Here is a 24,617-nt window from a genome sequence, read left to right on the forward strand (position 1 = left end):
CATCCTGCCTCCTTCTGTTCTCTGCTTCATTCTGAAGGAGAAACATGAACAACCTTTATGTATGAATGTATACACACACACACACACACACACACACACACACACATGCACACACACATATAAAATCTTTGAGTAATCGTACAAAGGAGTTGTCATCCAACAAAGAAGTTTATGAATACGATGCATTTTGATAAATGTCACCCCTTTCAACATTCTCACCCATCCCTTTCAACCCACCCATTCCCTCACTTTTTAAAAATTTGTAAGATATGCATTTAATTCTTTACTACATTCTCCCTCCTTTTTCACATCATTCATCTGAGATGAAAATCTTTTTATTTTATTTTATTTTATTTGTGAACATACTGTACAGAGGGGTTACAATTACATGGGCAGGATAATGCGTACATTTCTGACCAAGCATTGCAGCCTCCTCCTTTTGTTTACCCTTCACGTCCCTTCCCAGCCTTCCCCCTTCCCCCCTATCCCAATCCTTCTCCTTCCCCCCCCCACCCCCGCACCCATGTTGTAAAGCTCGTTTTGGACATGACAACTTGTACTTCTCATTGTTGCAACAGGTCCACCTGTATCCTTAAACAACTGGGTTTTCCCCATCTCCTCCTCAAGTTATACTGACATCAAATATAGTGAAAGCAGGGGTTATACTGTGGGGGAGGGACATACAAAGCAACAAAGAGATAATCTTATAAATACGTTAGAAACACATGCATGAAAGAAAAAAACATTAAAATACATATCTAAGGGTTCATTTTCCTGACATCACATTATCTGACCTTTTCCACTTGACTCATGCATATACTAGATATTGCAAATAAGGGAAACCATGGGACCTATGTTTCTTTGGGCCTGGCTTACTTCACTTAATATAATTTTTTCCAAGTTTTTCCATTTCCTAACAAATGGGGCAATGTCATTCTTTCTGATGAAGGCATAGAATTCCATTGTGTATATATACCACATTTTCTTGATCCATTCATCTACTGAGGGGCATCTGGGTTGGTTCCATATCTTAGCTATGGTAAATAATGCTGCAATAAACATAGTTTGCTGGTAGCTTTAGTGTGGTCTTGTTTGTAAACATTTGGGTAAATGCCCAAAAGTGGGATTGCTGGGTCATAGGGGAGTTCTATGTGAATTTTTTTTTTTTTTTAGTTTTTTTTTAAATTTAATTTAATTTTATTTGTGAACATACTGTACAGAGGAGTTACAATTACATGGGCAGGATAATGCATACATTTCTTACCAAGCATTGCAGCCTCCTCCTTTGTTTACCCTTCACATCCCTTCCCAGCCTCCCCCCTCCCCCCCATCCCAATCCTATTCCTTCCCCCCCCCCCCCCCCCGCACTGACGTTGTAAAGCTCGTTTTGGACATGACAACTTGTACTTCTCATTGTTGCAATAGGTCCACCTGTATCCTTAAACAACTGGTTTTTCCCCATCTCCTCCACCAGTTATACTGACATCAAATATAGTGAAAGCAGGGGTTATACTGTGGGGGAGGGACATACAAAGCAACAAAGAGATAATCTTATAAATGCGTTAGAAACACATGCATGAAAGAAAAAAACATTAAAATACACATCTAAGGGTTCATTTTTCTGACATCACATTATCTGACCTTTTCCACTTGACTCATACATATACTAGATATTACAGATAAGGGAAACCATGGGACCTATGTTTCTTTGGGCTTGGCTTACTTCACTTAATATAATTTTTTTCCAAGTTTTTCCATTTCCTAACAAATGGGGCAATGTCATTCTTTCTGATGAAGGCATAGAATTCCATTGTGTATATATACCACATTTTCTTGATCCATTCATCTACTGAGGGGCATCTGGGTTGGTTCCATATCTTAGCTATGGTAAATAATGCTGCAATAAACATAGTTGTGCTGGTGGCTTTAGTGTGGTCTTGTTTGTAAACATTTGGGTAAATGCCCAAAAGTGGGATTGCTGGGTCATAGGGAAGTTCTATGTGAAGTCTTTTGAGGAACCTCCATACTGCTTTCCAAAGTGGTTGAACAAGTTTACATTCCCACCAACAATGAAGTAAAGTTCCTTTCTGTCCACATCCCCTCCAGCATCTGTTGTTGTTAGAGTTCTTGATTTTTGCCGTTCTAACTGGAGTGAGGTGCTATGTGAAGTCTTTTGAGGAACCTCCATACTGCTTTCCAAAGTGGTTGAACAAGTTTACATTCCCACCAACAATGAAGTAAGGTTCCTTTCTGTCCACATCCCCTCCAGCATCTGTTGTTGTTAGAGTTCTTGATTTTTGCCGTTCTAACTGGGGTGAGGTGATATGAGATGAAAATCTTGAGTGAGGGTTTGAAATATTTTGAGACACCTCTCCAGCCCTTTTGCTGTCTTTTCATAGTAGCCTTTATAGGCTATATGTCAAAAAATACAAAATGTATTGGGTCTTAGTGAATGTGTTTACATGTGTTTTATATACATACACATATATGTACACAACTCACACACACAATGCAGGTACACAAGCACGCATGCATGTATATACACACATACACATATATGTACACATACATGTATGTGGATGGATGGATTGGGGGAGAAGAAAATACATAACAGATACATTTTTCATCAAGTTGAAATTTTACCATTGAATTATTTTCCTATGGGGTTTCTTCCTATCACTGTTTTTTTTGCAGCTCAGAGACATCTACTTCTAGTGCATGCTGATTCTGGATCTGGAATGGCAGCCATAGTTCCCTTATCGCATTGTATTCTTTCCCTCTCTGCTGGCACTGCTGTTATCTCCACTTTACTGCTGAGGAAACTCCGGCTTAGAGAGGTTAAGTGACTCATTCAAGGTTGCTTGGCTGAGATGTACCAGAACTGGTGCATCCTGAACCTGTTATTTTACCCAGGATATTTTTCTACCTTAGCCATGACAGTCCCTATGAGAAGAGTAGCTGTACATCAGTGCAGCTGGTGGAATGAGACAAAGACCCTGGTTTTAAGAGCCACTGTCTGCAGTGATGCCTTCTGAGCTCCAGTTAGACAGGAGATTGTGTGGCCAGAGTCCCTATGATTCCCCCATTTATCACTTTCTAGCTCTCTGTCTTCTGTCCATAGCAGCAAAGGAGATGGAATGGCTTTTGAGTTTCAGGTTTGGGGGGGTGGGCAATGCAGCTCCAGGGCAGAGGAAGCAGAGGCCGAGGGGAAGGCAGTAATACTTTATGGCTTACTAATGAATTCCATTTTATAGCCCAACTCCCTTAAGTTGTCTCTTCCTGTGATTAATTCTTGTTCCCTTGTCCCCTTTAAGCAGACGGTTGTTGATAGGGAGTGTTCAGTGTTGAATGAGTAAAGCGGACTAATGCATGTTCTCTTTAGCCAGAGATAACCTTGCTTTAAACATGATGAATGCAACTTTTACAAGGGGAGATATCATCAGGAAAGGGGGCTCAGAGCCTTTGCAGCACACACTGTGTCTAGCAGCATTTTAATTCCAATCTCTCTCTCTCTCTCTCTCTTTTTCTCTCTCATCTCTTGACCATTTAAATGATTTAATTTGTCAGTGTCTTTAGAACAAAGTAATTCACAAACAAAAATAATACATTGTCTGCTTCCTTCTAGATTGAATCAATTTCTTTCTCTATCTTGAAAAATATTCCACACCTTTTTATTTGCCAGTCTTCCAAGACAGAAAGCTGATTCCTGGGAAGACATCTGTGATAAAATTAAATAGGAGCAGAATGCACTTGTTTTGTGGACCAGAGCAAGTTCGTACTCTCTCTTGTTCTTAAAATTTTATTGATTGATTGATTGATGATTGATTGGTTGATTGATTTATGGCACTGGGGACCCAACTCAAGGCCTCCCACTTGGAAGGTAGGTACTTTCGAGTCATGCTTTCAACTCTTTAAAATTATTTATTAAGGAGAAGTTTTGGTATATGGGTAATTAGGAAAGGTATGGAGATGAGAAAGTAGAGAAAATATACTAAAGGTAAAAGGAAGATTTCCAGTGGATTTGTTCTCTGCCTCTTTTTTGATATTTCTGTTTAAAACTTTTACTTTTGAATTAGCATTTATTAGCAGTATGAGGGGTTTCATTATGATATTTTCACACACATGCACACAGTACACTTTGAGCAAATTAATTTCATTGAGCATTTGCTCATTCCTCTCCATTTTCTTCCCCTCCTGCTTTTCAGGCAGCATTTGGTGGGGCTCAATATGTTCTTTTTATTAATCTATCTGTTAATACATCTGTCTGTTTGTGTATCTTTTATATGTCAATCATCTTTCTCTCCCTCCCTCCCTCCCTTTCTTCCTCCCTTCTTTTCTTTCTTCCCTCCCTCCTTCCTTCCTTCCTACCTTCCTTCCTTCCTTCCTTCCTTCCTTCCTTCCTTCCTTCCTTCCTTCCTTCCTTCCTTCCTTCCTTCCTACCTTCCTTCGTTCCTTCCTTTTTCATTCCTTTCTCTCTGCAATATCCTTAGATCTTCTTCAGCTCTCAGTATCTCCTTCTTTCCCCTTCTCTGCTCCTACATATCCCTCTCAGACAGCCCCTCCTTCTGTGTTTTTGTGCGTAGACTCTCACATACTTGGATAGGGAACAGAGAAGTTTTTCTGGTTAGGATTATGCACTTAGTAATTCAACCCAATTTGCCTCTATCCCAGACTTCTCAATTTTGGCCTAAGCCACCAAAACATACAGAATAAAACCACCAGTGTTAGCTGTGATTGTTATTTATAGAGATGTGGTCAGTACTGAGAAAGCACTAGATAATGGGGTAAGGGTGGTACCTTGGCTGGGACCCAGAGATGCCCACCCAAATGTATGTGCCTATTTGAATATGGAGACAAAGAAAAAAGCAAAGCAATGCTGTCTTTGCATGAAGAAATGATTTCCCAGCTAGCGCCATCCAGTCCTTGAAAAGGATATCTTCCAGGCAGTCAGAATACATTAGTTGAAAGAGGGAAAAAAATATCTCTCTCCCACAGCTGATAACCAAAATAAAATACTGTTATATTTTCTGTCTAATAAGCACAAGAAGTTCCATAACTCCCTTGATTAAGCATATTATCCTTCTTCAGAAAGTCAGCTTGATTTATGCAGAAAGTGATTTGGACATACTTTCTCTGGCCACGGAGATTTCATAATTCCTGGTGAATGTCTGGAAAATCTCCCCTCGTCGTGAGTCCAAACCAAATTAATGTCTTTCAGGGTGACCTGAGGAATTAATGAGGCTTCCTCTGTCAGTTCGACCCATCCAGGGTCAAGTAAATCATTTGCTGGCTCTCGGGTCCCTGGATTTTTGCTGGTCTCTGACTCCATGTTCAATGATAACAACTTTACAGATGCCTTTGAAATACAGCATCACCCACACTCTCTGTCCATCTGCTGGGGCATATTTTAAGTTCTGCTTCTCTTTCTGCTGTAAACTTGGCCTTTAATGGAGTCAGTAATTGCTGATAAATGGGGTATCAATGAAGTCAGTGTACTGGAGGTTTCCCCATTCTTTTCTGCTGATGCGTGCTATTTAGATTTCCTTCAATGTTACTTAGAGTGTGTGCCCAGCTCTTTAATTCCCCTACTGGTGTTCTTGGCTAAAGACTTTGACTTTGTTATTTTTTCTTTCTTCCTTTTGGATGAACTTCAAGCTAGATGGTAAGAGGCCTTCCTGAGGAGTCTTTTGTTCCTTCTGCCACAATCAGCTCTATCTAAGACTTTCTGTAAGATCATGTCCATAGAACTGGTAAATCTTTGGGATTTTAAATTTTTCTCCCACATCCCCTCCTGTTATTAGGACCTATTGGGAAACCTGCTCCTTTGGAGGTCTCAATTATTATAGAATTGGAAGGTCTGAAAAGTTTTGAAGATGACTTGTCTGGAATCTTTTTACTAAAGGTACAAAATTTTAGTGTTTGTTACTAAGCTTAGTAATTCTTTGTCTTTGTTTCTTTAAATGTTTATGGATAAGGATGGCATGTGTAATCTCATATATTCAGGAGATGGAGATCTAGAGGATCAAGGTCTGTAGCCAGCTCTTGGCAAAACAAACAAATCACCTATGTAAAAGTGCTGGGGCAACCATGTTCATTGCAGCACTGTTTATCATAGCCAAGGTGTGGAATGAACCCAAATGCCCCTTGGTGGATGAATGGATATCAAGAAAATGTATTTTATACACACAATGGAATTCTATTCTTCCATCAGAAAGAATGATACTGTATCATTTGCAAGGAAATGGAAAGACTTGGAAAAATTATATTAAGCAAAGTAAGCCAGATGCAAAGAAACATACGTTGCATGATTTCCCTCACTTGTGATAACTACAATATGCCTATAAACCAACAAGTAAACACACTAGAGGGTGAAAAATATATACTGGGACATGATAAATTATACGTCTCTAAGCATTCACACAGTGAGACCAAAGAAGGGTATTCATAAAAGAGGATCACAAAGGCTCAATAGCTACATGCATATGATCATATAAAATAATATTTACTGAAATGAACTCCAAGAAATGGAAACCAAAGATTTTTGTTGTTGTTGCTGCTGTTTTTATTGTCTTTTTGGTCTTATTTGTTAGTTTATTTGTCTTTGGGATGGTAAAAGGTGAGGACACAGAAAAGGTAGAGCAAATGGTGAACAAATGCAACAGTGATAATCACTAGACACTATGATGAAAATGAGCTATACAACTTGTGGGTGGGGATGTGAGGGAAAAACTAGGAGAGAGTAAGGGAAGGGGTGATATCGTCCAAAAAGAAGTGTATTCATTATGTGACTTATGTTACTGTAACCCCTCTGTACATCATCTTTACAATGGCAATAAAATATATTTAATGAAAAGAAAAGAACATCATAACAAGATATTAACAATTTTTCTCCTTATGGTTTATCCTGCTGTCACTGTATTTGATTTTGGTACTCGGGGTATTGTATATACATTTATCTGAATTAGGCAAGGGAAGGGAAACAACAAAATGGTGAGACAAAAGACAAAGGGAGAACCAATACAACAGCTCACAAGAAAATATGTTGGAAAACCTGGGGGAGGGTGTTGGGGGGGGAGAGAAACTGAGAGAAAAATGAAAGAGGGGATAACAAGTTCGACAAGAAATGTTCTTGCTACTTTATTCAATATACATATGTAACTGCAACCCATCTGTACATCACCTTGACAATAGCATTAAAAATAAATGAGTATAAAATTAAAACATTCAAACCAAACTAAAAGGGCTGGGGACCTTGCTCAAGCAGTAGAATAACCTCCAAGCAAGCATGATCCCTCAGCTCAAATCCTAGAACCACACAAATCAAAACAAAACGAGGCAGAAATTCAAGCAATTCTAATCTCTCTCCTAATTTTCTTTAATTGTGTATTGTTTGTGAGCATGTGACTGATGGCAGTTGCAATTCAAAGAACCCTCAGGTCCAGGAATCGGGAACTCGCTACTCTTCCCTTACCTTTTCAACACAGAGAAAAAAATGACTGAAGTTACTCAGCACCTACAGGGATTCTGCCACCAAGCAGCCATTGAGAGGGATGAGAGATGCAAATACAGTCCAAGAAAATTAAAGCTGAAGATTTAGTCTGTGTCTCCTGGATCCTGTCAAAGCTTAGTCTCCTCACTCCAAAGATACTTCACAGACCATGCAAGGTCTGAGGATGCTGCTGCTGACTAATGTCCTGAGCATTTCAGGGTTAATTAAGCACCATCATTGCTTTTATTTCATCGAATCTTCCCAGTAATTCTCTGAGGCAAATGTTATTTAATTTCTATATTACTGACAAGGAGATAAATATATCAGCAAAACAACTGGTCTTAGAGTATATAGTTCTTGCTGATTTCATAACGCTTTCACCTATATAATTTCATCTTTTCTCCCAATAAATGTTGATAGGTACTTATTGTTATGTTCCTTTAATGGTGTGTGTGTGTGTGTGTGTGTGTGTGTGTGTGTGTGTGTGTGTGTGTGTGTGTGTGTGTGTGTGTGAATGTACTGCAGCTTGAACTCAGGGACTTGCTATCTTGCTTGGGTTTTTCACTCAAGGATGATGCTCTACCCCTGGAACTATAGCATTACTTGTGGCTTTTTGGTAGGTAACTGGAGATAAGAGTCTCATAGACTTTTCTGTCCAGGCTGGTTTCAAATTATGATCCACAGATCTCAGCTTCTTAAGTAGCTAAGATGACTTACATAAGCCTCTGGTGCTGGGTTAAGTAGTGTTTATAGAGGGGCTAGGAAGCATCCGCAAGGTCATATAAGCCAGGGAGAGTATTGTTACTTAAAAGAAGCATTACTTTTGTAGATGCAAACAAAGAGCAGGTGGGTAATACAGTCAGATGCCTTTGATATGACATGATTCACTCCCAGATAATTGGAAGACAATATTGTCATATTCATTCTTTTAAAAAAGTGTCCCAGTTCTAGAGCTTGAATTCAGATAAGAGTCTAACTGACTTTCATGTGATCCTCAGATCTCAGCCTCTTGGATAGCTAGGATTACAGATATGAGCCATTGAAGCCTTGCTGTTATATGCATTTTTTTTTAGATTAGATTGCAAAACAAACAAAAGTCTAAATTGTAGTGGGTAATTAGATGAGGACCAAGTAAGGGAAAGGAAAATGGGGGTGAGGAAGCACTATTTAAAAACAGTCACCTAAGTAAGGAACTGAAGGGAATTTTGTGAAAATTAGGTCAGAGGATAAGAAAACACTCTGACCAAGTTTTGATATAACTACAAATGCTAGGCAAGCTAAACCTTGTCTGTTCCATTTTTAAAAAATTTTGTTCAGCTGGGAAATACCTCAGAAGTTTTTCTTTAGTGGTTTGTTTTCCCTTGGTTAGAAACTGGTATGTGGCATGTCTAGCTATTTCCATTTCAAATGAAACAAAAAGTACAGGTAAGATTGAAATTAACTTCAGAAAACAGATCTGGGAGAGAACATCTTTGAATTGTAAAGAGTAGCTTATTTCCTTTTCTAGGTCATCAACCTTCACTACTCTAATACAGACTTAAGTCCTGGGTACTTTCCCATTGCAGAAGGCCAACTGGAAAATGTGTGTGGGTCTGTGGGTGTGGTAGGGAGAAGCCAAGTTTGATTTCTGTTACAGAGTATGTTTGACTAGTGTAATAAGGAAGCACAGTTTCAATGAGGGCCTCAGAAACAAGAGTCAACCAGACTTCTTCATGCTTAAGTTCTGTTAGAAATTCTCTTATTTTTTAAAAACTAGTAAACTCTTTTATTAGTGTTTAATGTTCTTTAAATTGCATTCTTTTTATTGCATATTCTCTAAGTTCTCTAACTGCATATATACAAAATTATATTATAGTATCAAAATAAGTAAAAAATTAACTAATAAAGCTCGTGTTCTCTCCTCCCTTTACTTAAAAGAACGCAAGATATTTCTTTTTTTCAGACAAGACACTTCTAATAACTTTTTAAATGTAGCATCCTTCTTCCACTAGATCATGACCTTTGCAAGGATGGGGCCTCCTTTGGACACATTTCCCACCCTGGCTCCTCCTCATATCCATTAACAAATGATATGTCACCAACCAGAACTCTCATCCTGTATCCCAACAACAAGCAACCTAGCATATTGCCCTATCTACAGAGCTGTGTTTTACCCAGGTGGAGCAAAAGACAGAGACCTGTCTCGGGTCACTGAATCCAAGAAGGTCTGCTCAATAGAAGGAACTTGATGCCTAGCTGCAAGTAAAAACCATTCTCAGCATCCCAGACCTCAGTCCTTGGAGCCAGTGATCAAGTCACAGGGAGCCCCATAGACCATTATATTTAAAAAATATAATGCTGGGCTGGGAAGGTGACTCAGTGGTAGAGCACTTGCCTTGCATGCCTGAGGCCCTGGGTTCGATTCCTTAGCACCACATAAGCAGAAAAAGCTGAAGTGGCTCAAGTGGTAGAGCGCTTGCCTTGAGCTGAAGAGCTGAGGGACAGCGCCCAGGCCCAGAATTCAGGTCTCATGACCGATAAAAAAAATATGATGCTTATTCTGAGTTTAGGTAAAGGGAAATCTAGGTGTCCAATCCTGGTATGCTGGGGATAATAGTAGCACAATCTTGTAGCATGCAGAATGGGATCGGGCCTTTTCTTTTTGGTAGTATTAAGTACATTTGAAACACACTCGTCCATGAACTTTCTGCTCCATACAGAAGCAAGGCACATTTGTATATTTCTGAATTCTTAGTGTCTAGTACAAGGCATGATCATGGGTAGGTGCCCAGAAATAGGAGGCACTGCTAACTTCATGAGTCCTTTGGGTCTGACTCAGGAACAGTTCTGGGAAATCTTTTCTTCCCAGACACACCCCATAGTTGATTCTGTGCTGCTCACCAGGGTTCTTTATGATCTTGGTTCTGTGTGGTGATACATTGCAAGGCAACTCACTTGAGCCTTGCCAGTTCTTTCTTCCAGGAATGGATTTCCCTCTTTACTCACCTGTCAGTTTACTTCAACAGGTGAGGGAGTAGTAGAGGTTGCCTTCTTCCTGAAAGACCCTCTCCTCTCCCGAAAGCCTCTCTGAGCTTCCTCTTAAAGGTCTCTGCTTCCTCATGGCCACTGCATCTGGGTGGACTGCTCTACCTCGAGGTCAAGGTGGTCTGGTGCACAGGAATGAGCCCTGAGTAATCTCTCCATGGCTATCACTTGCAGTGTTTGGCACTAGACTGGGCACAGGCCAACACCTGTAGAAGGCATCCCCCATTAGGGAAGGAACCAACGTTTGGGACAGATAGTCTGGTTGGGGGTTCTGGCTCTGACTCAGTAAAACTTCTTTTTGGTTAGTAAGATGACTTGTTGAATCCAGAAGTGAGGTCTTTAACTACCTGGCTGAGTTACCAGGATTGTCATCTCTCCTCAACCTCAGGGAAAAGAGGACAGAATAGGCTCCTTCATATCTCACTACCCATGTTCAGGTATATGGGCTAGGTGGAAGAGTATTAAGTTATGTCAGGGGTTGTGCTATTCTTCCATTGTCTAATGTTGCTTCTCCTCCTACTCCTAAGCTAAGTAGAAAACAGAGTTCAAAAGCAGAACTGAATACTGACGTTTGATTTGGGAAGTACAAACCCAAAACACTGGGAGTGAGGCAGGTCACAATGGGAAATAAGGTCAGGCAAAGCATTTCTAACTGGGACACTGCTACGTGACTGAGGCAGAGCAGACATGGTCGCCGGTTGCTTGGGGTGGGGTGGGGAATCCCCTCAGAGTCTGTCATGTTGAGGAGAAACTATGTCCTGCAGCAATTCATGAGCGAGAAGATAGAATTCCTCTGCCTGGCGCTATCCTATCTCCCATTTCCCATGAGTCCAATTCTAGGTTGCTGTGGCTACTTGGGATGCCAGCTCTCATGTTCTGCGGTGAGGCATCTCATCCAAGTCTGGCGAGAAAGAGACAGAAACTCTGACATGTGGATGATTGATGCCATGGAGAATCTGGTATGCTACACATGACGTGTCTAATACAGTCCAGAATTGTTTTCCTCAGGTTTCCAAAAGCCAAAATAAAGCATGGTCCCAAGGACCTTCCTCAAGGTCACATTGCTAGTGAGTGGTAGGTTTAAGATTTGAATTGGGAAATTATGGAAGACCAAGATAAAGAACTTGCATTTTCTGTGTCAGGAAAAAGAGAGTCACTAGGCTGGGGAGTGACAAGAGATAAAGAACTCTGTGTGTGTGTGTAATATATATATACATATATATATGTATATGTATATACACTATATCAAATATATAATATATAACATACATTATGCAATAATATATAATAGATTATAATATATAATCTATTATATATATATATTTTAGAGCTCTCAGTCTCGGCTCCCTATCCTATCTGTCTAAATGGAAGAAGTAGGTATCCCTAGAGGCAAAGGCATCTTAGGCAGTCTTTGAGGAATCCTTGTTAGGATTTACCTCCAAATCTTCTCCAGTCTCTAATTCTAGACCAACCAAAGAGATGCACTGACCAGAAGCAGGCAGGATGTGGGCAGAGAAGTCAAAATGAGAGGATGAGAAGATAGATCTATAAGCCAGAAGCAGGAGGACCTCAAGTATGTCCGCTGTTGGCTTGAAGCTCACCCATACTTGGATGAGTTCTGGGGTTGTCTGAAATGAGCAAATCCCATGAACTGCTGACCACGTAGATCACATCTCTATGTGCAATGGCTCGCACACATCCACATATATTCTCTAAGCTCATCAGAACAGATGCTAGTGATTCACAGGGGGTTCATAAGTTTTGGTGTATCATGAAATTGGATAAATGCTTTCTATAGATTGTATATTTACATAATTAAGGCCTGGTCCCTGGAGTTCTCTGCAGGTGTGTGCTACTCAGGTAAGAAGACATCTTCCTGGGGATTGACTGGTTCACAAGAGACTCCTTGGATTCTAAAGTCAGCAGGAATTTGTACCCAGCAGAGGCCATCTCCAGTTTGTAGGGATCTCTGGGGATTGGGGTGGTGCTGGTGGATGGGACACAACTGCGTTTTAGCAGGGGGCATAGCCTAGCCTCCAGAGGAAGATATGACTAGTGCCAGTGACATTTTAAGTGGTGATGAAGCTCTGGTGGATAGGATTATTGGGGGACCAGAATAAAGCATTGCTAAGACGTGGGGCGGAGCGTGGACATTACGAAGATCCCCCTGGAAGCTGAGTTTGGCAGCTCACTAAAGGACATCCTGAGATTCTCACTGAGGATCATGGACAGTTCTGGAATATCTTTTAAAAGCATCATGCACTCTTTCAAACCATCATCCTAAGTTGGGAGGGAAACATTCTCTAACAGAGAATCTGAGAAGGAGTGGGAGTTTGTTGGGGATAGTCGTTTACACCATGCTCAGGTAGTGAGTGACATATTGAATGGATGATTGCTTGGGTGTCTCAGCAGACTTCAAATAGATTTTCTACATCTCTGTGTTCTGAGCAAAGTGTTGAAATCCTGATGGGCCAAGAAGCATGTGCTGTACTGTTTCTGGGAAGATGGAGACATAGCCAAGACGGACATCAACTTCTCATTATCCAGAGTAGAATATATGCAGCCTGTAGGTCAGTTCCTCAGCCCCTTGCTCCATGTCAGCTGGGGCTAGCTCACAGTAGAATAGCTAGCTCAATTTGGGGGTCCAAACTTACATCAGAGCAGAAGACAAGTCAGTCACCACAACAGCATTGCAGGCAGGCGTTGCGGAAGCGCACCAGAAAATTGTTAGTGTAAAACCTTTGGCAAGTCAATGGATACTTCAGGTTCATTTTATTTTCATGTAAAAATGGGAGATGGGGTAGGCAGGGCTAATATCTAAATCACAGCACTAGAGAGTACTAAATGACGTACAGTATGCAAAAGAGTTTGCATACTTTTAAAGCACTAGTAACTACCAATATTAGTCATTATTAGAAATCCTCTTTCCAACATTGAATATGTGAAGCTAGTGAAAACTAAAATTAAAGGCTACCATGAACCTACATGTAGGTCAGCAGCAGTGTGGAAGACACGAGAAGAATAGATACACGGGTACCTTGATACTGGATCAAGGTACATGCTTCTCATCAAGAAAACAAGAGAAACAGAAAACACTTTTGCCCCATTTGTTAGGAAATGGAAAGACTTGGAAAAAATTATATTAAGTGAAGTAAGCCAGGCCCAAAGAAACATAGGTCCCATGGTTTCCCTTATTTGCAATAACTAGTATATGTCTGAGTCAAGCAGAAAAGATCAGATAAGTTGATGTTAGGGGAATGAACCCCAAGATAAGTATTCAAATGTTTTTTTCTTTCATGTAATTGTTTCTAATGTATTTATAAGATGATTTGTATGTTGCTTTGTATGTCCCTCCCCCATGGAATAATCCCTGCTTTCACTGTATTTGATTGGTATAATTTGTGGAGAGGAAGGGCAAAAACAAATCTTTTAACTAGGGATACAGGTGGACCCATTGCAACAATGAGATATACAAGTCATTATGTCGAAAAATGAACTTTACAACTTTAGTGGGGGGGCAGTGTGGGAGGATCGGGTCGAGGGAGGTGGGGGGAGTATGGGAAGGGATGGGAAGGGGAAACAAGGAAGAGGCAGCAATGCTTGATAAGAAATGTACTCATTACCTTGCCCATGTAATTGTAACCCCTCTGTACGGTATTTTCACAATAAAAAAAATTACAAATGGGATGTAATTGCAGATCTCTTTCTCTGTCTCTCTTTGTCTCTGTCTGAGTCTTTGAATTCTGTATCTTGCTCATCTTTCTGATGAATTGTATCCCTCAAATTCATATATTGAAGTTCACATTCACTGTTTGTGGATAGAGGGCTTTTGAGAAGTAATTAAGATTAAATGAACTAGGAACCTAACTACTCAGGAGGCTGAGATCTGAGGATTACATTTCAAAGGCAGTGAAGTCCATGAGCCTCTCATTTCCAATTAACCACCAAAAAAAAAAAAAAAAAAAAAAGCTGGAAGAGGAGCTATGGCTCAAGTAGTAGAACACTAAGCCTTGAGAAAAAAAAATCAGGAACCATCTTCAGGCTCTGAGCTTAAGCTCTAGAACTCGGACACACTTCTGCCCTCACTCCTAGAAAAAAAAATAACCAGATTAAATGAGGCTGTACAAGTGGGATCTGAATGGGATAGAATTGGTGGCCTTACAAGAAGAAGAGAACTTTGTTCCTGAGAGCACATACTTACTGAGTAAGGCCACATGAGAACACCGCAACAAGGCAGCTGCTGCATTCTGAAGCCAGAGCTGGCACCAGACACTAACTTTGACCTTGGACTTTTCAGCTTCTAGAACTATGAGAAATAAATTTCTACTATTGAAGTCCTGTAGTGGCACATTCAGATGGCAGCCCAAGCTGGCTAAGGCACAGACACAGAGCAGCAGCCAGTCCTTCAGGCCCAGTGAAGATCTGTCACAAATGGCCACCCAAGGATTGTGCAGGTGAATTTAGCAAGAGGTGAGGAGAGGCTCATCCCTCAGACATGGGGCAGGGAGGTACCAGTTCCACATAGAGTGCGAGTGCCCAGCTCTGAAGCCTTGGTCCTCAGCATGCTCTAGGGCACACTGCATCTTCAAAAGGATGAATGGAGAGGAGATGTACATTGTGAGCTGACCTTCGCTGATGGCTTCTGGTGACCCTCTCCCGGATGATGGCAGTGGTAGGCTCTCTGTCACATAAGGCAGGCATGGCTGCAGGTGCAAGAGGTATGAACAGAAGTGGAGTTGTCTAGTGTGAGATCCAATGCAGTGTCTGGGCTGGGACTCACCCAGGGTAGGGATGCCCAATGTCTGGCCATGAGTTTATATTTTCTTTGATCTATCCTATCCTATCTTCATTAACTTGTGGAGCGGTGAGCGCAGAAGAGGTTTGCAAACTATGTTGAGATGTTTGGCAAGAATGACACATCTATTGTGACATTGTGCTCATGGATGTGTGAACTTTTCCCCACATCACTATATAATCTGATTTTGCCCTTATCTAGACAATTAGATCTTAGAGAAGTAGCACTTAAATGTTACTATGCATGAATGAATGAACAGTCAGTAGGCCTCCATGAGAGGTTAGCTCAGGCTATGAAATGCATAATGACTCATGCATGGATATTTGAAGTACCTCTCCCAGCCTTCTGCTCTCACTCAGAACCCCTTCCTCTCTCTGTCCCCAAGAATGACATAATTTCCTCACTGGTTGTCAGTTTTATATGATCTTCATGTGACTGGGCAGATGAAGAATTTCTGTCTGATCATAGTGGCCAATAATACCAGGTCCCTTCCAGGAAAGTTTCAAAATAAGACAACTGCATGTAAAAAAGCAATTGCCACATATTTATGGCCTCAAATGTGCTTGTCACCATGCCATGTCCACTTGCGCATTTCCTGTCCCCCCCCATTTTTCCTAATCGTCATTGTGTTCTTACTCCATTTATTGAGTCATTTTGAGAAACAGATGGCCTCATTTGGACATATGCAGACCTGGCCTTGTTAATTCCATAGGATGGGGCCAGCAGGAGAGCCAATGGCATTGCCCACTGGGCTGGGAAGGAGATGATTTGAGGAAATTAAATCCAGTAGGTGAACAGGTAACAAACCAGCAGGTACCAAACTTGGGATGAGTCAACACAGGTGATTGATAATCCAGCCAGGTAAGTGGATAGGAACAGTAATGACTCGCATTTATGGAGGATGTCCTAGGCTTTTCCACCATGTCTCTGTGTTATGAAACTGCAGTAAACTTAACATCATTTAGTGCTCCTATCACCATTTAAAGTCTAGGTCATTAGTTGGATTGTATAGATAAATGAATAAAAGTTTTGAGAAGTTAAGTCTCAGGCTACAGGGTTAATCAGTGGCAGGGCTGTGAGTTAAATTCAGTGTTGATTCTCAATATTCCTGATTAGACTGGCCAGCGTGAAGAAGTGTTCTTCTCGAAGGAGCCAAGCAGCTTCCAGAATATTGGTCTTCCACCGTTAGAGGGTGATGGCTCGGCTTGAGGACTGTTGGCGCTTCAGGATACTCCCTAATGATGTGGACCATGGAAGGTCTAGTTCTCCAAATGTACCCAACAGGTGAGGAATACATGATGGGCTGAAGAAAGGAGAGAGGTCAATGTGATGCTGAGAATCTTAAGGTAATGCAGGGAAATGGAAGAGAAAGGAAGGAAAAGGAAAAGAGGTGAGGACAAGGCCAGTGTATGACAGGGCAATCAGGCCAATAGGCAACTTGCAGGTAGGGCTAACGTCTGTTCCCCTTGGCTTCCAAAAGACAATCTAAGGGTCATAGAACTTCATGTATCTTTTGTTTGAATTGGTTTTATCATCCTAACTGCTTTTGCCTGCAACTTGAGGAGGGCACATGTTTAATGAAAAAGAGGAACTGAGTTTTTTGCTATTGATGGGAAGTTCATGTTAACTGTTTCTATTTGTGTGTTCCTCATACAAAGAATGTTTCAATGATTATTTCTGTTGTCCTAAAATGTTACCACTCCTACTTGAGAACCACTTCCTTCATTTTGAAATCTCTCCTTGGTTAGATTCTTATCCGACTCCCTCTTGTCAACTCATCCATTAAGAATTGAGCTCCATTGGGTTTTATAATTGCTACATGACAAGCAACCCCAAAGATGCAGTGGCTTTAAATAACGACCACTTATTGGTTTAGCGGCAGAATGTATGGGGCGGCTGAACAGTTCTGTTGATCCAAGTGAGGCTCAGATAGGCTCCTCGTTTGTCTGTGGTTCTCACTTCTAGGTCAACTGGGGGATGGTTGACTTAAGATGGCTTCAGCTGGCATGGTTTATCTTGCCTCCACGTGGTCTTGTTTCCGCAGTAGGCTGCCCTTGTCCAAATGGTGACAGCTGAGAAAGAAAGAGGGAGAGAGGGCAAGAGGGAGAGAGAAGGAAAAGAGAAAGGGAGGGAGAGAGAGGAGAGAGGAAGGAGGGAGAGGAGGAAGAAGAAGAGAAGGAGAAAGAAGAAGAGGAGGAAGAAGAAGAGGAGGAGGAAGAAGAAGAGGAGGAGGAAGGAGAAAAAAGAGGAAGAGGAAATGGAAGAGGAGGAGGAGGAGGAAGAAGAGGAGGAAGAGGCTTAGAATTGGGGCTTGGCATAGTGCACTTATGTTTCATGTTATTGAACAAAGTAATTCACAAGGGTATTCCAGGTCCAAGGAATGGAGAAATAAATTCTTTTTCTTTGTTGGCGTAGGTGCAATGGAGTGGAAGTATGGGAAAGAGTATATAATTGGGTCTGTTTTCCCAGCGTTCTTCTCCATTAAGATTCGGCCTCTCATTATTCAAATGTTTTCTCTAGATAAATTTAATCAGCGATATCATGTTCCTTTTATCCCTGGTCCCTGTGCTTTTCATCAATAGATAGAAAATTCCCCAGTTGTGCCTGAGATAATTTGGAGAAAAGGTTCTCAATTAGGTCTGGTAGGCAAGAGACTATTTCTTGTCCCCTCATGACCAATTCTCTTTAGTGATAGAACTGCTGGGCCATAGCTCAGGCCATATCTTCCTGGCTAGACATTACATTGCCCAAATGCTCTTGCTGCCTTGGGTAGGGTAATGTGTCTTATTTTTGGTCAATGGGATGTGAGTAGAAGAAAAACATGGTGAGGAACGTTCCTGAGCTTGCCTGCCTGCTAGTGCTTTCCCAGTGCTAGCAAGATGATGAGAGTTGGCACGGTTGGTTTCAACATAGGGACAACACCACCATAGAGGATGACAAAGTCACTCTGTAAGCATTGGACTAGAGGCTTGTGAATGGGAGAAAGAAATCCCAATCCTATTTAAGTTTTGTATGACAGCTGCTTATCCTGTGCCATAACTAATACAGTGATGTGAAAGGGGTGTGAAAGGATGGGGGTAACAGTGGTAATGATAGGCTAGTAGACCTGTGGCTTATTGGGGTGACAGAGTGGGAGGCAATACCATTCCGTTCTTGTCTTTTCCAAACTCCTTTGACTTAAAAAAATGTTCCTTTTGCTCATCCTAGGGCTTGAACTTAGAACCTGGGCACTGTCCCCTAGCTGTTCTGCTCAAGGCTAGTTCTCTGCTACTTCAGCTGCAACTCCAGCTTTTCTGTGACCATTTGGAGATAAGAATCTAATGGACTTTGCAGGCTTGGCTGACTTAGAACTATAATCCTTATATCTCAGCCTTCTGAATAGCTAGGATTACAGTATAAGCCACTGATACCAGACTTAGCTCCCCGCCCCCATTCTCCTGCTTCTCCAAGGTATTTGACTTGTTTTCATTTTTTTCCCCCTGGTCCTTGAATTTGTATTGTAGTATAAAGAGATATCTTAGTCTTGAGAGAAATGAGGCTAATGGTATTATATTAGACACTGTATTTGTCTGTTTCTATTGCTGGGAAAGTTACATTTATTTTGGTTCTTGGCTGGTTTAAGGTTAGAAACCTGTGGCATCTGTTGACAATGGTTTTTTGTTTTTGCTGCCAGAGTCCCAGGGTAGTATAAGAAATCACATGGTCTCTCACTTCCTATAAAGCAGGACTTAAACGCGTGGCCTTCTCTAGTCCTGCTCACTTCTCTATCTCTAAAGGACATGGTCTCATTATACTTCTGTTCTCTTAATACTTTATAATGGGGACTCAATTCCTCTATGGACATCAGAGGGCACAAAGCATGTTCAAGCAGTAACAGACATTCTAGGATGGCATTAAGACACACTTCAGAAAAGGAGCTTCAGACTGTTTAAGAAATAGTAGAGTGTGGGTATGCTTTGAGATTACTTGTGTGTGTTGTTGATCTTATTTCAAGGTCTTTTAATAGTCCCCTTATGTAAAAGCATCTTATTCATACTAGTCAGTTGGGAGCAGTCTGTGAACCAGACCTCAACCAATGTGAACGAAGGGACAGGGTCTACTGCATTAGTGGTAAATTGGGGAGCAGCCTGCCTGCTCTGTGTGCTTGCTTGCCAGATTTCTGGCTGATGGTGCACCTTTATGCAGAAGTAGATTTTGCCTTGCTGAGGGCTTGTCTGTGGCCCTCATCAGATCATGGAAACTAAGCAGGGGTCTGGTTAACACTAGGCTGGGGGCCTGGTTCAAGTAGTAGAGCACCCACTTAGTAAGCATGAGGCTCTGCCTTCAGATTGTTATCCTGAAAATAACCAAGGAAAAAACTTGACAAAGTAAGAGTAGAGTCTCTTACTAGACAGTGAAGCATTTATGTATAATACATGTAAGGTTTTTTTTTTTTTTTACAATGCCCGTTACATCTGGGTACTCATTTTAAAAAATTAAAAAAAAAGCTTTCATGTACTGAAGTTAACTCTTGTGTGTGTTTTATGAATTTTTGGCAAATTTGTATTTTTGTTACTCACCACCACAAAATATAGGACAACTTTAATACTTTAAAATCTCTGAGATGGCTCTTTTGTAGTTAAGATTCACTTTTTACGCTCATTAATCCATAGATAATTTCTTCACAGATATTTTTGCTATTTCCAGAATGCTATAAGTAGAATCAAATGCAGTAGCATTTTAGAGACAGGGTTTTTTTCAATTAGAAAATGCATCGTAAAATTCATTTATGTTGTTTTGTGAATCAATAGGTTACTTATTTTTCCTAAATGATATCTCATCTATAGACATTCACCTATTCATCCACCTGTTATAAAGTATCAAAGTTGTTTCCAGTTTTTGACAATTTTCAATGAAGTTGAAAAAAATACTCACATTCAGGTTTTATGTGAACATACATTTCCATTTCCCTTGAGTAAACAGCTCGGAGTGTGATTGCTAGGTTGAATGGTAAATGCATGTTTAATTATATAAGAAACTGCGTAACAGCTTTTCAAAGGTGCTCTAGCCTCTATATCACTGTTGTTTTATTTGACATTCTAATAGCTGTGTAGAGGTAGCTCTATTTGGTTTAAATTAATTATTTCTTTACTTTTTTATGGTACTAGGGTTTGAACTTAGGGCTTCCCTAGAGCCATGCCCCTAATCCTTTGGCTCTTAGTTTGTTTTTTGATAGGGCATTATGCCTTTGTCCAGAGACTTTGGGGTATATGAGAATTAGGACTCCTGCCAGAGAAGAACATGGTATTTATGGCATGCATGTATTCATGGTCCCAGTGGTCCTGTGTCCATTGCCCCACGAGGAGCTCTGGGCTTCTTTGATTATAAGACCACATGACAAACAGTTTACAGGGCCTACATGGGCCTTTGCCATCAATTTCATGTTTGTTCACAAAACAGCAAGGAATAGAAATCATTAAGTACAAAGCCTTTTCTGGGTTGGTAAACATTTTCCTGTCACTTAGAACTAGAAAAATCATGGAATGTTATTTCTGGAAGGGACTTTAGAGATACAGGACAGTATTTTCTGATTCCAAATTTAGAACATGGGGCAATCACATGATCTCCCTGAGGGGTGCTCTTGTTTCCTCCAAAATGATGAGAGACGTTTCCCACTTGATCATCCATTCTTTCTTGGGGTTTTCAACTTCCTAGATTTGACCCTGGCTGAGTTTTCTATCTAGGATATTTTCTCTTTCATGTTTTTGCCTCTCATGGATCTTCTTTTCAAGACCAAGATTGTATTATGTGCTAGCCTCTGTAATTTTATATCTCTGATTTTTCTACCATCCATTCCCTAGTAAAATGAATCACTCTGTGATTTCCATCTGCATATCAATCCAATACAACATATCTGACCTTACATTGAAGGTATAATTCTCTGTATGTTTTCTTCCCTTTCTGTATGTCAGTATCTAGATCACAAGAAGAGTGCTTATTTCTGTCTCAGAGTCCAAGCACTAAGTCTTACAAAGAATGCTTATTGCTTTGAGTTTGATTCCATTCTTTATAGTTAAGGACACATCAGTGACCTGCATCCTCCCTTTTTCTAGAAATTTCTTTTTCTTATAGAGTGATTAATCTATGTCCAGAACACTTGGGAGTTGGTAGTCTGTGTTAAATTATTTCAATTTTAAATTAAAAAAAATTATTGTGGCTGGGCACCAGGCTCACACCAGTAATCCTAGCTACTCAGGAGGCTGAGATCTGAGGATCACGGTTCAAAGCCAGCCCAGGCAGGAAAGTCTGTGAGACTCTTATCTCCAATATACCACCAGAAAACCACCAGAAGTGGCGCTGTGGCTCAAGCGGTAGAGTGCTCACCTTGAGCAGAAGAGAGCCCAAGCCCAGAGTTCAAGCCCCACGACCGACCAAAAAAAAATATATTGTAAAGGTGATATACAGAGAGGTTACAGTTATATAAATAAGTCAAGGAGTACATTTCTTTTTGAAGAGTGTCACACCCTTTCTCATTTTCTCCCAGGTTTTCCCCTCCCCCAAGTTGTATCGTTCGTTTCCAACATAGTGTCTAGTGAGAACACTGCTGAATTGGTTCATTTTGTCCCATCATTTCTGTGCTCCCCTTTCCCCTCCCCAAATCAGATAAGCTTACATACAAGACAAAGGTTAAAGAAACAAAAAAACAGCGAATAAAAGGAAAAAAATGTGATGTGCCAAATATACACAATAGAATTCTATGCTTCTCTCAGAAAGAATGGCACTGCCCCATTTGGAAGGAAGTGGAAAGACTTGGAAAAAAATTATATTAAGTGAAGTAAGCCAGACCCAAAGAAACATAGGCTGCATGGTTTCCCTCATTTGTAATTTTTTAAGTAAAATTCCTTTTTTTTTTTTTTGTCGGACGTGGAGCTTGAACTCTGGACCTGGGCACTGTCCCTCAGCTCTTCAGCTCAAGGCGAGCGCTCTACCACTTGAGCTACAGTGCCACTTCCAGTAAAATTCCTTTTAGCACAAGGAACTCAAATGCTCAGGGCCTCAGTAAGCAGGTGTAGAACAAACATTTTGGAGTCTTCAGGGCTCCAAATGAACCTGCTTTTGGTAAGCCAAGGTGATTGGCAAAACCAAAAGGGACCCCTCTATAGCTTGTCTTGGATTTCCCTGTGTGGGGTGGGTGATTAGATACGTAGAATATCTGATGGGGAGGGGGAGCTGAGCTGACAGATCAACGAATGAGGTATGACTGCAGTTCGCTCATTGTTCCCATGACCAGACAGTTGCATCTTCTTATTCACTGTGTCCAGAGATCCAAAATTTATAGATCTCTTCCTTTGCAGAAACTCCTAAACCAGGTTTATTTCCATGGATTTGACCTTTGTCATTTTGACTTTCTCCTCACTGGCAAACCTAGCATCCATTTGTTCCTGCAGACGGCCATTTTGGCAGCTTCCTTCACAGTCTAAGGAAAGCACCAGAAATCTTACATATGGAGACCTCATCCCCAGTTGCCTAATGGATTCAAAAGACATCCTGAATATTCATCATTTCTCCTTTTATGAGCACCTTGGCAATTCCTTCCAAAGGCAAAGGCTGCAGTAAATTCAGAAGTGCCATTTAGCGAATACCAATTTATCCTCAATTCAAGTCTAGTTTTGTTTTTTTTTTTTCCTGCTCTTCAGCACAATACTGAAACTCCTGAGATCTCCGTGAATGCAGGGCATTGTCTCAGCTCGGGAGAGTCAGAATTGCTTGTGCAAATCCCAAGCCTGAAGACATTGCCTGATGCCTAGTCTGCCTTCTTTGGCTGTGTGCATTTGCCTTGCACTGTCTCCTGGAAGTTGAAAATTACATTTGTGGGAAATGTTTAAAATTATGCTGGGAGTGCAGGAATTTTAATGAAGAATTGTAAACTAGCAAGTGGTAATTTTGAGCTCTGTGATTCTGGTGTGGAGCTCTATTGCAACGTTCTCCAAATGTGTATCTCCCAGGATATTGTCTGGACAACTGCTCAGTGGAGCTATGTACAATCACAACCCAGGCCCTGGTTACTTTTCTTCATTTGAATGGTTCAGGCTGATTAAATCTAAGTTTGATCAGAGAAGCAACAAGGGTGGTGTGTGTGTGTGTGTGTGTGTGTGTGTATGTGTGTGTGTGTGTGTGTTATAGTGTATACTAAGAAGTTCAGTCTACTGCAGACTTTACCTCTTTATTTCTCTCCCCCCTGCAGTGTCACATAAATAAATTCACATTGTTCATTGATTTTTCCATATTTGTGTATTCTTTCCTAGAACAATCTCTTTCTCACTTATAACTTCTTACTCTAGCACAGAAAAACACACACTTTTTATCTATGGATCGTAGTATGTTCTTCATATTAGACTTTAAATGCCACCTACTAATCTATTGTAAAGTGATTATATCTTGGAAAAAAGTCAAACCACAGTCAACTCAATAGGTTTCAGCCAACCCAGGCTGGCTATTTGCCTGAAAGTGTTTCCTTTATGACCTACCTTTCCTCCACACAGGTTGTTAAACTTCCATCTGAAGTCAGGAGACTATGCCGTTTCTTTTTTCTTCTTTATGTACCCCAACTGTCTTAGTGAATTTAAATAGTTCTGAGCCGATCACAGAGCGTGCAGACTATGGCTTACAGGCCACATCTGGCCCATGGACATGTTTTCCTTGGCCTTCACACTGTTTTGAAATGTTTTTAATTAGCTTGCCAAAATTTACAAATTGGGAAATTTCACATTAAAGCATCCAGACTTTGAACACCTTATGAAAAAATATCTACAAACGTAGAGACCTCAAACATATTTCTAATCAATAATTTGCTAGGGTTGAACAGAAAGGCATGTTGTAGGATCCATGATCTCCTTTATTAGCTTGTCATTATCCCCACCACTGGTAGTTTAAACCTGCTTTGTTCATTCATGCACAAATCTTCCTGGCTTCTGTAGCATTTGAATTTGTGAGGTCTGGTCTAATAGAAGACAGAATGTCTGTCTAGGAAGATTGTATTTCCTGATTTGTTTTCCACTTCTCCAACTATTCTTCTTATAATAAGGAAGGAATCCAGAGGGTCTAAGGAAGATTTGTGATTTTCACCATCTTTGGGGGCCTTTTTGGACATTTGCTGGGGTAGTAAGGAAAAGGTAAGGAAGGCCCTACACTGTTGACTTTGATGATTATTATACATTTTCATGTTTAGAGGCAACTCTTGGATTTCTGTGTGCTGGTATTTCAGGACTTTGGTGCTATTCTTGAGCTTTTTCACTCAAGGCTAGTAGTCTACTACTTGAGCCACAGCTC

Source organism: Dipodomys merriami, unplaced genomic scaffold, assembly GCF_024711535.1.
Source record: "Dipodomys merriami isolate MVZ:Mamm:240054 unplaced genomic scaffold, mDipMer1.0.p SCAF_153, whole genome shotgun sequence".
Taxonomy (NCBI): Eukaryota; Metazoa; Chordata; class Mammalia; order Rodentia; family Heteromyidae; genus Dipodomys; species Dipodomys merriami.